The sequence below is a fragment of the Prionailurus viverrinus genome, chromosome F1, assembly GCF_022837055.1.
Source record: "Prionailurus viverrinus isolate Anna chromosome F1, UM_Priviv_1.0, whole genome shotgun sequence".
Classification (NCBI taxonomy): Eukaryota; Metazoa; Chordata; class Mammalia; order Carnivora; family Felidae; genus Prionailurus; species Prionailurus viverrinus.
This window is the reverse complement of record NC_062577.1, coordinates 40,476,299-40,489,282: the sequence shown is the minus strand read 5'-3', so window position 1 is coordinate 40,489,282 and position 12,984 is coordinate 40,476,299. Positions and strand designations below refer to the sequence as shown.

The 12,984-nt window shown below is 52.9% G+C and overlaps 1 protein-coding gene across 4 annotated transcripts in view; it reads left to right on the top strand.

Annotated features, from left to right (window-relative positions):
- The window catches only part of PIK3C2B (phosphatidylinositol-4-phosphate 3-kinase catalytic subunit type 2 beta), a 66,677-nt gene that overhangs the window by 7,835 nt on the left and 45,858 nt on the right, over window positions 1–12,984 (top strand). The window contains exon 2 of one of the 4 annotated variants that reach the window (XM_047840408.1): window positions 5,206–5,308. The exons of 2 other annotated variants lie outside the window; for them this stretch is intronic. The gene's annotated coding sequence lies outside the window, so the exon portion shown is untranslated. Of the gene's footprint in view, window positions 1–5,205; window positions 5,309–9,962; window positions 10,096–12,984 lie in introns of those variants that run through there. One more of the 4 variants, XM_047840409.1, reaches the window with a different exon arrangement.

Below are 12,984 nucleotides of genomic sequence, written 5' to 3'. Positions count from 1 at the left end.
GCTTGAACTCATGAGCTGTGAGATCATGACCTGAGCCGAAGTCAGACGCTCAACCGACTGAGCCACCCAGGCGCCCCTAAATTTTTTTTTAACATTTATTTTTTGAGAGACAGAGAGTGAGTGGGGGTGGGGCAGAGAGAGAGAGAGAGAGAGAGAGAGAAGGAGACACAGAGTCGGAAGCAGGCTCCAGGCTCCAAGCTGTCAGCACAGGGCCTGATGCGGGGCTCGAACCCACGGACTGCGAGATCATGACCTGAGCCGAAGTCTGACGCTCGTCCCACCAAGCCACCCAGGCGTCCCAATGCTGTGTATATTTAGAGATGTTCAAAAGAGAGCAAAAGTCACTTTCTGTCATAGGAGATGATAGAAGGCTCAAATACAAGGGCAGGTGTTTGTAGAGGGCAAGCCAGAGAGGATTCCAGAAGGCACTAGCATGACCGAAGATTCATGGGAAAACTTGTGGCCCCACGGAATGCTTAATAACCATCAGTATTTGGGGGGCCTGCAGGGAACTGGGCTGGGCCTCAGTGTGGGGGTCTTAAATGTCCAGTATGAAAGCAGGGAGAGACAGAAACCTTTTCGTCAGAAGGATGATATGAACAGAGCCATTGCTCCAGGGTTGTGGCTGTAGAGCAGATGCTTTAGGGGCCAGTGGGGAGACAGAGACGCTTAGGAGGTTGTTTCAATTGTTCGGATAAGAGAAAGAATAATAATCTTTGGTGCTAGGGCACCTAGGTGGCTCAGTCAGTTAAGCGTCTGACTTCGGCTCAGGCCATGATCTCATGGTTCGTGAGTTTGAGCCCCACATCAGGCTCCCTGCTGTCCGCACAGACCCTGCTTCAGATCCTCAGTCCCCCTCACTCTCTGCCCTTCCCCTGTTCGTGCGCTCTCTCTCTCTCTCTCTCTCTCTCTCTCTCTCTCTCTCTCTCTCTCAGAAATAAACAAACATTAAACAAATAATTTTTGGTGCCTAATGGGTGCTTTCAGTAGGTTATTTAACTTGAGGAAAGTAATCGGAAGCTTGGAAAGGAATGGACCAGTCTGAGAGAGACTGGAACAGGAAGGCTGGGAGATTTCCTTCACTGGAAATAGACTGGTGGTGGCTCAGTCTGGAAAGAGCACTGGAGCGGGAGTCTGGGACCCGCCTCTAGTTTCTAGTCCCACTTCTGTCACTGACTTGCTGTGTGACTCCAGACAAGGCATTTCTCCTTCTGGTCCTTGGTTCTTTCTCTCTCTCTCTCTCTCTCTGTTTTTATTTGAGTATAGGCGACACACAATGTTACCTTGGTTTCAGGAATAGGACTTCTCTGTATGTTACGCTGTGCTCACCAGCGCGGCTACCGTCCGTTACCGTGCGATGCTGGTGCAGTATCGTCTGCTAGATTCTCTGTGCTGTGCCTTTTATTCCTGTGACCTACTCATTCCATAACTGGAAGCCCGTATCCCCCACTCCCCTTCTCCCATTTTGACGCTCAGCCTTTGGTCCTCTTATCTGGAAAACGGTGCGTCGTCCTTTGGTTTCCTCTTGTTTATTATTTGCTTGCTTTTGAGGGGCTTGCGACGGTGAAGAAATGTCTTGGGGTGTCGGGGGAGAGGGTGGAGGCGTTGTACCAAGATAATCACCAACGTCAGCTTGCCCGTTGGGTAAAATGTGACGTGCCTGGGTCCCATTCTGTGAGATAGGAGAAACGCTATGAGTTTTGGCCGGAAACAGGTTCCAGTTTAATGCCTGATTTTGTCGTTTACTAGTTGTGTGACCTTGGGGGGGGAGGGCAGTAAATTATTCAGTCCTTTTCCTCTTTTCCGCTTGCCTCATCCATTAAATAAGGATATTAATATCCACACATAAGGATTGTTGTGAGGATTAAACAAGACAAAAGCTGGCACAAAATGCCAGAGGAGAAAAGCAGGTGTATTTCTTTCCTCACTTGACCTCCCCCGACCACGCTGCCTGCCCCCCTCCCTTTCCCTTTCCCCTAAACAAAGTATGACACCTTCCCTCCAGGGAGGACTGGGGACGTATCCCTGGGGATACTAACTTGACAGACTTTGTGATGGTGTTTACAGACATTGGACTGGCATTTCAGCAAGGTGCCTATGGAACCTTAGCCCTAATGGGCCTGCACCCACGGTCACACCCTGGCTACACTTACCCAGCTGCCAGCAGTGTCACCTAATCCCTACTGAGAATGGTCTGTGACTCCTGCTACCCTGGTGCCCTGAGTGAGGGTCACATGGGCAAGGCCCCCATAAAGACGGGGCTGGTGGGATGTTAATGAGCTACGCTGTGCCAGGCTGATCACCCCTCTGTCGAAGGTCCCCTTTGCTCACCGTAGACTGAGGCCCTGCTCTCCGGAGACCTCGGTCTCCCTTGGGACCTTCCTGTGCAGAGTGGGGCATGGGAGATGGGAGAAAGGCATCAGGCAGGTACAGAGCAACACCAAGTCGTTGTGTCACACACGCACACAGCCTCAGAATGTTAAGGAGACACTGAAAGCAAAAGCAGGAATTGGAAGGATTGACCAGGGAAGGCTTCTGGGGCTCTTGAGTCAGAGTGGGAAGAGGAGAGACAGAGAAAGTAGGAAAGGGGAGGGAGCCTCCAGCTGCACCCAGGGCTTTGGAGGCCCTAAGAGTCAAACCGGGTGGGGAAATAGGGTATGGGGAGTCTATTACCAGGCTGTGAGTGCCGATGGGTCCTTCTGAGGACTCTGGAACCTACCGCTGGGACAGGTCTGGAGACCAGACAGATGTGGGGAGTCCTGGCTGGGATCTGGTACCACCGGACACTGCCTGCTGCCTCCTTCCCAGGCTGCCATCTCTGTATCCCTTTCCCTGTGGTTTGGGGATTCTGAACACTGGGAGGCCATCTCGGAGAGGGTCTCAATCTTCGTTCCCTCTTAGGGCCCAGCATCCTGAGTGGAGTTTCTCCTTTGACTGGGGTAAGCTAGCATCCTTAGTCTCCCTTGGGGGTCAGTGTCCTTGGCTGACCCTGAGCAGGATATCCTTCTCAGCTACTGAAGAAGGCCTGGGGGCCTCCTGGGTCAATCTTGGCCAACAATACCCAAGGCCGGGGTTAGGAGGGGTCAGTGACTTAGAGACCAAGCTGCCTGCTGGGCCTCGCTGAGGGGGACATGAGTTCTGGACAAGGACAAGAGATGCCTAGGCCTCAGGAGCTGAGACCAGGGAGGCCATGAGGAGGCACAGCCACCATCAAGATCCACCCCGCCTACCTATTAATGGGTCATTCCTCCCAGGCCACTGGAAATTTCCCTTTCCACTTCCAGAATGGGTTGGGTTGGGCCCTCCTCTGCTCAGACTCTGCTTTTTTAGATGCAAATGTCCCTGGGTGGGACTAACACCTTGGCCTCTCACACCCCTGTGTAAATTAGTATCAGATGTTTGCTGGTGTTTTGTGTGTGTGTGTGTGTGTGTGTGTTTCTGGGCTGTAAGATGGGGGCTGCTTGAGAGCGGCACCCCTTTCCTTTCCTACCCTGGTCTGTGGGGATCTCAGGGCCTTTCCACTGCACCCTGAACTTAGGAAATAACTGAGCACCTCTGAGGCCTGCCAGAAGCTAGGTGGCCCTTGGGCGAAGGTCCCCCTGGGCTCAACTGCCTGGAGTGCCCTTCCCTTGCATTCTGGCTCCCTGGTCCCCTCCGGGCCTGCGAGCCTGCCTCCAGTAGGCTGGAATGTGGATGCCGAAGGCCCAGAGCTGCTCCCTGGAGCGGAAAGGTCCTGTTTTCCTTTTTCTTCCGGGTTCACCCTTCCATCTATTTTCTCAGCCGTCTTTGCCAGGGACACTAAGATCATGACCTCTTGGTGTCTAAGTCCACTTCCCCAGGGAGCTGATGAGGGAGTGAGTGAGGTGGAGGGGATGTGCAGGGGAGGGGGGGGGGACCTGGAGGGTGGGAAGGTATGGGGGGTATGCAGGGGCAGATGTGGGTAATTGTGGAAGGTGTGGGGATTGTGCGAGGTACGCGGGGTACAGAGGCGTGTGTGCTTGGGGGAGGGGTATGGAGTATGCATGGAGAGTGGGGGGGGGTACCTGCAGGTGCTTGGGGGAAGGTATGGGTGTGTGTAGGGTGGGGAGGGAGGAGGTGGAAGAGGTAGGTCTTGGGGGGTGAGGGGTGTGCACAGGGAAGGGAGTGCGCGGTAGTAGCTACGTATGGATGTGTGGGGGGACGTGGGGGAAGGTGTGGGGGTACATGCAGTTCATGTGATTACCAAGGCTGTAGGTCCCTGAGAATGACTAGTCTACCAGGGATTTTCTTGATCTGGGGAGTTAGCACGAACTGCAGATACTCTTTCTTATCAGATCACATATCCAGGTTGCTGTTTTAGGGACTGCGGTGGCAGAGGGGCAGCAGGCAGGGCTTGCATACCACGTAGAGCCTTCCCACTGGGATGGAGGAGGGCAGCTTGCCCTGGGCCCGGTGGCATGGTATGGGGCCTGGTCTCTAGCTCCTCAGGTTCCCGAGGAAGACTGGCTCAGCCTTTTTCTGCTTGACTTCCTTTTGGCCTTCCTGCAAGCTGAGCAGGTGGCTCTCAGCCAATGGCAGCCCACCGCCCCCACAGCCTGCCCACTGGCTCCCTCACCCAGGCTTACAGGCAGCCGCCCCCAACCTTCCCACAGACCACATGGGGGCTGGGGCCCCACTTTCTGCACTCTGTGTGTGTGTGATCATTCTGGGGACCGGTCCTCCGAGTCCTTCTCATTCTCATCCTGGGGTTTGGTCCCAGGGGGGTGTACTTGTGGGGGCGGATAGCACAGGGCTAGGGACAAGATTGTTCCTGAGTATTAGCACCCTACGGCCCCCCACATCGGGTCGGTGGCCCCTTCCCCACCCTGCCACAGATCCAGTATGAGCCCCCGGGGCAAAGTCGCTGACCCTTAGTGGGCCTCAGTCTGCTCATCTCTAATGGTCAAGGGGGCCCTGTTGTGGGGAAGGGAGATCGCTTCCCTGATGTCTAAGGAAGTTGCTACCAGAAAACAACCAAAGGATTGTTAGAAGTGAATTAATTGGAGATGCTCCTTAAAAATCCAAGCTCTGATCTCCAGCAAAGATGTCCCTCTGGAGATCGTCCCACTGGCATTATTCCGCGCACTCTCGTTAGTCCGATGCCTCTGCAGTTCCCCGAGCTACACCCCTCTCCCCTTGCCGTGGGCCTGGGCCAAAATCTGAAGTGCTGCTCCTTGCTTCTTGCAGACTCTGATGGGTTAGCTCCGCCCAGCATGCCCAGCATGTGAGGACTTGGGGCAGCAGCACGGAGCAGTGAGGTGGCCCCACACTGCCTCTCCTCTTCCCTCCGGTGAGTCCTCCAGGCAAAGCAGAGGCTCTTTGGTGTGCTGTTTTCCCTCTGGTGCCACGGGCCGTTTGGGAACAGCTGTGACCTGCTTTCTGGATTCTGTTTAATGGGCTGGCCTCCTCCAGGGAGTTTCCCCAGCCTACACAGGAATCCTGGAGAACTGGATTCCAAAGGACTGAGCTGGGGAAGCTGGACTGGAGGTTCAGCTGGAGGCGACAGGTGACAGCAGGGGACTTTGCAGGAACCCTTGGTTTGCAGGAAGCCAATGGCCCTGTGTGACAAAGTAAAGGAGGGGGTGGCAAGGATCGTGACGGCTGCTGTGTCCCCATCCCGCTTTCCACCTGTTTTGTGACATCCTCCTCCCAGAGGGGCTTCCTTTATACTTCGTGGAGTCTCTAATACCCTCAGAGAGATTAAAGGTTCATAGATGTTGGTGTTTGGAAATTGTTGGGGCTGTTTTTATGACACGGGATGGGCTGGTGTAAATCTTGTCTGAAACGAACTTCCCTTAGGAATCCCCTCAGCTAGAGGCAAACCATAAGAGACTCTTACATACAGAGAACAAAGGGAGGGGTGCCGGAGGGGATGGGCTAAATGGGTGATGAGCATTGAGGAGGGCACTTGTTGGGACGAGCACTGGGGTGTTATATGTGAGTGACGAATCACTGAATTCTACTCCTGAAAGCATTATTACACTACACGTTAACTAACTTGGATTTAAATTAAAAAAAAAAAAAAAAAAAAAAAAGGAATCCCCTCAGCTGGAGACCAAGATTAGCACAGGAAGGTCATCCTGGGAGCTCCTCCCCCCCGCCCCCCCCCCCCCCATCCTATCCCACTGCCTTTCTCTGGAGGGCCAAGGAAGCTGGAAGGGTAATTCTTTTATTTATTTATTTTTAATGTTTGTTTATTTTGAGAGAGAGAGGGACCATGAGTGTGTGGTAGGGGCAGAGGGAGAGGGAGAGACAGAATCCCAAACAGGCTCAGTGCTGTCATTCCACAGCCCGACTTGAACCTTGAGATCATGACCTGAGCCAAAATCAAGAGTCCCAACGCTTAACTGACCGAGCCACCTAGGTGCCCCCTGGAAGAGGAATTCCTTTTTTTTTTTTTTTTCTTGGTGCAAAAAGGTGATTTTATTAAAGCACGGGAACAGGACCCATGGGCAGAAAGAGTTGCCCAGGGATTGTGAGAAGAGACTGCTTATATACCTGGGAGTTGGGGGAAGTAGAGGCATTCTTAACCACATGCTGCTTGGAGGGAACCCAGCTGATCAGAACTAGAAGGGCTGGTTTTTGAGGCTGTGGTGGCTGAGGGCAGGTGGGAGTGGTAGGAAGCAGGAAGTATAGACCAGACAGAGAAGAGATGTGGCGGCTCTGGCTCCAGGGATGGTTCCTGGATTAGAGATCCACACACTGCCAAGACCTCTCTTCCCTCTTTGCCAGGGGTTCCATTCAGGTGGCTGCCAGCTCCTGGCCCCTGATCCACATCGCCAGCTCTAGGAAGGAAAGTTTTGAGAGGAGCCACGGGTTGCCTGCCCTCTTCCATCCTGACTCTCTTCTTACCCGAGTCCCAAATCTGCAGGGTTTGTGGTAGGAGCTATGATTGCCAGGGATTGTGTGTGTGTGTGTGTGTGTGTGTGTGTGTGTGTGTGTGCGCGCGCGCGCGTGCGCATAGACCAGCTGCACACGTGATTTCTGAGCTGGACTAGAGGACTCTTGGACTCTGAATGCAAACAGAGCTCTATCTAACTATGTCGCACAGGCTTCTGGCATCTGTCTCTGCTCTCCTAGGACCCAGAGAACCCTCTACAAACTCCAGTATCAACTTTGGCTTCAAATTAGTGGAATGTCCAGGGGTAGGCCCAGGGAGTCCAGGGATGAAAAATGAAGTTCCAGCAGCAAAGGCTGAATCACGTGGGGCTGCTTTAATTTGGCGCAGAGGATGCTAGAGAGGAGCTGGATGAGTAGGACAAGAGCACAGGCGGCTGTTTTGTGTCTCCCCACGTTTGGAACTCAGTGACAGCCACAGAGAAGAAACAGACAGGAGAAAGACCTTGTGGGTGCATGTGACTCCGTGATGGGCCTGACATCAAAGAACCTCGTGGAGCTGTGTACAACCTATAGGCTTACAGTACAGATCAGATATACATCTGTTTGAGACAGGGAGCCTGACCTTTTGGACACACCTTCCTGTTGGGGGAGTTGACACAGGGCATGCTGAATTCCTTCCTAGAACTGGGCCTCTGGGGGTGGGAGTCGGGGGTGGGCAGCAGGCCTGTGGAGTGAGGTGTAGGGGATGGGTCCCTGGCTGCAAAGCCATGAGATTTGGGGTATGGATGAGTATGGGTGTTGGGGGGTGGTGAGGGGCAGGGGTCATCTGAATACAAAATTCTGGAAGCCAGAGCTTCTATGTCCATATGGCCTCTAACCCCTTGACCTATTCTGTTCTGAGAGGAGGTGCTGAAGGCCCCTTCCTAGGTAGTCCTAGAACGGAGTCTTCTTCCCTTATTAAAAACTACTAAAAGGTGGGATGCCCAAGGCTGGGGGCTTGAGACCCTTCATATTTTTTACTGTCTTGCTCAGTAGCTCTCCATTTTCCCTGCCCAGCGAACATGGGCCAAGACATGCAGTGTTTCCCCACTTTGTGCCCCAAGGAGGGGGGATTGAATTATTTATGGATATGTCTATCATCTTTGCTAGGTGGCGAGCTCCCCGGAAGTGTGCCACAGCCCTCTGAATACTTCTAGGGCCAGCATGGCACCTGGCATGTAACCGGTACTCATTGGCCATTGACATTCAATTTTGGGGTTCTGGATGTGAGATGACCCAGAGCTCACAGGCTGAGCAAAGGCAGAGCAGTTCTAAAAAGGTGCCCTCCAGCCGGGCAGCCGGAAGCCCTCTGCGCGCACAGCTGGTGTCACTGCTGGCTCACTGGCACAGGGACTGAACGGAGGGGAGTGTCCTCTCCTTTGTCTCCACCCTTGGACTCCAGACCATTGTGTAGCTCTGCCCCGACCCCATTTCCTCCCCCGCCGGCCTCCAGCCATCCTTTGGCAGCTGTGTGGACTGTTCGGTGCCTGGTGCTGCTTGGACCCTGGCACCGACCTGCTCAGCCATAAGCACGCCCCTCTTCCTTCACCAGCTGCCTGGTGGGGTCCCTTTTCCCCGCTAACCTCTGGTCTTCCTGGGAGTTCTGAAACCGCGGTCTGTGGGGTCAGCCCTGGCGGCGCGTCTGAATTGCCTAGGGGAGAGGGCTTTGAACTGATCAGAGTCCAGGGATTCACCCTACTGAATCAGACCCCCCCCCCCCCAGAAGAGGGGCCAGGAACCTGTAGGTTTGAAAAACTTCCCAGATGGCGGTTGTGAACATTCCATTGTGGACTATGTATTAGATAATATTATCGTGTCCACCTTAAATGTTGTGGCTGTGCTAATGGCATTGTGTTTATATAGGAGAGCGCGCTAGTTGTTTAGAGATTCAGCCTGAAGTATCTGGAGGTGGAGCCCTTGCATCTAACTTTCAAATGGTTAAGCAGAGACGGAGCTCGCAGAGGTGGGGAAGGGAAACTGGCTGAAAGTGATCTGAAAGATGGACGGGAGCAGGGAACACAGCCATGCCACCGAGGTGTGCAACTGCAGGGGGCGCCATTCACATGGTTCTCTTTGTTGTGGTCCGAGGGTGACATTCACATAGAATACGGTGTGTGGGTACCCCGCCGCCCCGCGGAGTTGTGTGACACTGTCATACTGGCCCCAGCTGTCTCTTTTTGGATGGGCTACAAAGCCCCGGGCCCTCACCACCCCATGTCTTTCCTGGGACCTACATGGGTTTTTTCACAGAATCCCTAGTAGCCCTTGGGGACTGAGGGAATAGAGCCGCTTCTGATTTGTCAACCAGCAGAGGCTGGCAGAGAGGGAGCTGAATTGGGGAGGGGGGCGGGGAAGGCAGGAAACCTGAGACTCTGATTGCGAAAATACTTTGTGTATCCCCACCCGTCCCAGAAAATGAAATTTGGGGCTTGACTTCTTAGAGGGGAAGCCAGGTTGCTCTGGCTCCAGGTTGTTAGGACTGTTGCTCCTGTCTTCCCTCCTCCCCCCGTCTGGATTTCCCCTATGCCAGGCTACCACTCAATACCTTCACTCCACCTTGGGGGGGGTGGGGGGGCTCTCCTGGTCCTGCGGGGGCTGCTGCTTGTCCGTCTCCTCCTTCAGATCCCTCACCATCAGAGTGAGCAAAGCACTGAGCCTTTTAGAAGGAGCAGCTGCCAGTGTGGCCCTGGGCACAAGATCTGTCAGCCGCTGGGCCTCCTCTGCCTGGCTGACAGACAGTCTGGTGGAGTCCTGGCCAGGCACCAGGGGACGGTGGTTAGAGAGGGGTAGCTGGGCTTTCCTCATCTGAATTCCAGTCTTGGAAGAACCTCAGGAGCCAGGCCTGCTGGATCATCTGTGGGTCTGTCTTCTCTTTCCTCCCGGGGCTGGGGCTGTTCCTTAGCTCCGGGATACGGCTTTGGAGTCCGCTGAGAAATTTGACTCAAGGAAACCGATCGGTTCAAGTGAGAGTCCCAGAGCTAGGAGGTGCTTTGTGCGGTGGTCCCGTCCGTCCGCCTACCTGCCTGCACAGATGCCAAACCTGGCCCAGTTGAGGTGAAACCCAGTCCTGTGTTTGTAGGACCCCAAGGAAGGCTGCCAGCTGCATCCGGATCACTGGTCTTATGTCTAAAAACTCTTCCCGCCAGAAAGCTCTGCCCTTACATCCCAGTTCCAGTTGCTTTTCTCGGTGGAAATGAGGTGAATTTGGAACTTAAGGAGTTTGATGGGGGGGGGGGGGGGGGAGAGGTGACAGATACGTACCTATTTAATTGTGAATAAACTACTTTAAGATTATATTTGAGGTGTGTACCGGGTACTGTTGGGAGCATAAAGAAGGGTTCCTTAGTCCGATCTGGGAGTTCAGAGAAAGCTTCCTGAAGAATGTGATATCTGGGCAAAGTCTGAGGGGTGAGTTAGAGTCACACAGGCAGAAAGCGTCAGGAGTTGGGAAGGGCATACCCAGGGGAAGGACAATGTTGAAAGAAGTCACTGAGGTATTGAGTACGTGGCAAATGAATGGCTGTAGATGGGAGGGAGATGGGGCAGGTGATAAAGGATTTGTAAAGGAAGCGGATAGAGAGTCTTTGAAGGGGTTGAGGCCGGGAGGAGACGATCAGGTTTACCCTTTAGAAAGAGCCTTCTGGCTTTTCTGGGGCGAATGCCTTAAAGCGGGGGCAGATTAGAAGGAAAGGAGAAGGTGACAGTTCAGTGGTGGGCATTCGGGCCTCGAGGTATGGGGTGGGCATTGAAACTGGGGGGGGGGGTGAGATACACCTTTAGAACTGCCAATGAGTGGAACAAATGGGAAGATGAGAAGAGGCGAGGCTGCCTGAGTGTTGCCTGGGTGTTAACAGTGGCTGAGAGTGGAGTCCTGAGCCAACACCAACATTTCAGGGGTGGACAAAGGAAGAGCAGAACAAAGAAGGGAGTGGAGAACAAGAAAAAAAAAAAAATAGGGTCATGGAAGCCAAGGGGTGGAGGGTTTTGGGTAGAAGGGAAGGGTCTATAGAGCAAAATGCAGCAGCCATGTCTGGGCAGACAGAAATGCCGGTGGAATTGGATGGCCGGGATATTGTTGCTGGGGCAATTTTTGTGGAAGGATGGGGACAGAAGCCAGATTACAGTGAATTGAAGGGCAAATGGAAATTGGGAAAGTTCGGGTGTCTTCTGCTCTTGTGTAGCTCAGTCGGGAAGGGAAGGAAGAACAGAGAAGGTATTGGCTGGAGGACAGAATGTCAAGAGAAGGTTCTTACGGCGTAGGGTTTTGGGTTTTTTTTTTTTTCATTTTCTTTTTTTAAATTTTTTTTTTCAACATTTATTTATTTTTTTGGGAGAGAGAGAGACAGAGCATGAACGGGGGAGGGGCAGAGAGAGAGGGAGACACAGAATCGGAAACAGGCTCCAGGCTCTGAGCCATCAGCCCAGAGCCCGACGCGGGGCTCGAACTCCCGGACCGCGAGATCGTGACCTGGCTGAAGTCGGACGCTTAACCGACTGCGCCACCCAGGCGCCCCTTTCATTTTCTTTTTTTAAAAAAATATATTTTTGAGAGAGGGAGAGTTGGAGAGGGGCAGAGAGCGAGGCATACGGAGAATCTGAAGCAGGCTCTGCGCTGACAGCGGAGAGCCCGATGTGGGGCTCAAATTCATACACCGTGAGATAGTGACCTGAGCTGAGTCAGAGGCTTAACCAACTGAGCCACCCAGGCGCCCTCGTTTCTTTTTAAGGCTAGGAGCAGCCTGAACATGTTAAGGTGCTGAAGAGAGAGACCCCCCTTAAGGAAAAGAAGTGAAGATACAGCAGAGGGAAGGGAGGTTCCTGGGATTGTGCCTCAGCAGGAGGCAGGAACCCTCTTCCCCTGAGACCAAAAAGGGCAAGAAGGGGAGGCTGAATGCAAGTGTGGATACTTTCGTGGGAAGAGAGGCAGGACGTTGAGAGAGATCATTTCCAACGGCCTCAGTTTTCCTCCTCACAGTGGTGCCTGGTGAAGGCAAATCTTGATACTCTCTGGAATAAAAGGCTTGGTCCAGCTTGGAGCATTTATCTGGTATCTCCTGTCTAAAGCACTAGGACCTTCTCCTGGGACCAGTCTCCCAACTCCCAGCAGCTGTGTTCTGGGTATTTCCATCTGTTCATCCAATTCCTTTGAATTTCAAATAGCAAGACTCCCTCTTAGCCTTAGTAGGTAAAAAGTAATCTGTAAGAGGGCGCCTGGGTGGCTCAGTCGGTTAAGCATCCAACTCTTGGTTTCGGCTCAGGTTTTGATCTCATGGTTCATGGGATCAAGCCCTGCGTGGGGCTTTGTGCTGATAGCGAGGAGCCTGCTTGGGATTTCTCTCTCTCTCTCTCTCTCTCTCTCTCTCTCTCCCTCTCCCTCTCCCTCTCCCTCCCTCTCTCTCTCTCTCTCTCTCTGTCTCTTCCTTCCTTCCCCCTCTCCCTTTCCCGCTCATGCTCTGTCTCTCTCTCAAATAAATAAACTATAAAAAGTGAAGAAAAAAAAAGGTAATCCGTAAGAAGCTGTTGAAGGGTGGGCAAACTCAACAGGCAAAGAGTCACATCATATGCCCTGGGCTATTCCATCTTTGGGGAACTACTTGTTAAGATTCACTGAGCCAGCCATGGCCTTCAGGTCAGGGTGCTGCACCTGGGCCTGATGGAGGCACCAGGGTCCTAGACAGGCACCTCAGGCCAAGGGATACCTTTGTCCTAACTCGTTTGGGACCTGATGGAATTTGCCACCCAAGTATCCATCGGAACCTTTTTCCTTTTGACTTTTTCAACTTTCTAATCATAAGGAACAACATGCTCATGTTTATTACCTGCTGGGTAAAGCAGCGCAACAGAATGAATAATTTTTGATGATTCCATGAAATCTTGAAGTTCTTGGCTGCTGGCACTAAGGGTCAGAAGTGGCCACTTCACCTTCACCTCCCCCAACCTAATCCGAAACATACACACACACGTGTGTCTGTGGTTCTCAGCTTCAGCTGCAGACTAGAATCTCCTGGGGTTTTTAAAAATACCACTGCTCTACCACAGACCGATTAAATTAGAATCTATTAAGAGAACCAGGCATCAGTACTTAAA